The sequence below is a fragment of the Sinocyclocheilus grahami genome, unplaced genomic scaffold (genome assembly GCF_001515645.1).
Source record: "Sinocyclocheilus grahami isolate Dianchi unplaced genomic scaffold, SAMN03320097.WGS_v1.1 scaffold773.1, whole genome shotgun sequence".
NCBI lineage: Eukaryota > Metazoa > Chordata > Actinopteri > Cypriniformes > Cyprinidae > Sinocyclocheilus > Sinocyclocheilus grahami.
In genome coordinates, this window is record NW_015505952.1 from 1 (window position 1) to 542 (window position 542).

Sequence of the window (542 nt, forward strand, 5' to 3'; positions counted from 1 at the left end):
CCTGCAGGATATGTCTGGTGTGAAGCACTCAGAAGTCAGAGAGTCCGGGCTTCAATGACCCCAATGTAGTGCAAATTCAAGAAGGCTGTAAGAGAAAGAGATGACAGGTCCTGACAGTTTTATGACCTGTCATAATCCACTTCACTCTGCTGTTTGTGGATAATGGAAATCTGAGTGCCTGGGGAAAGCTGTTGGCTATGTTGAAAATGTCCAGTGGGTTTTTAGATGCTCTTTTCTTCAGTCTTGGCGTTTTACCATGTTTCAAGCAATTTTTTCAGATGTTGAGTAACATACGGTAATAAATACTTTATTGACAAATTAAGCTTTTGCAGGGTTCAACATTTCCCATACAATCTTTTGGCTGTAGGATGATACCAATCTCACGTACACTGATACACATTTTTGTGTATTATTGATAATAATTTGATAATTTAAAGTGAAAATTAATCCAAAAATGAAAATTCTCATTCGTTACTCACCCTCATTTAGTTCCAACCCCATAAGACTTAAAGGTGACATTGGATAAAATGTTCTCTTTTTTT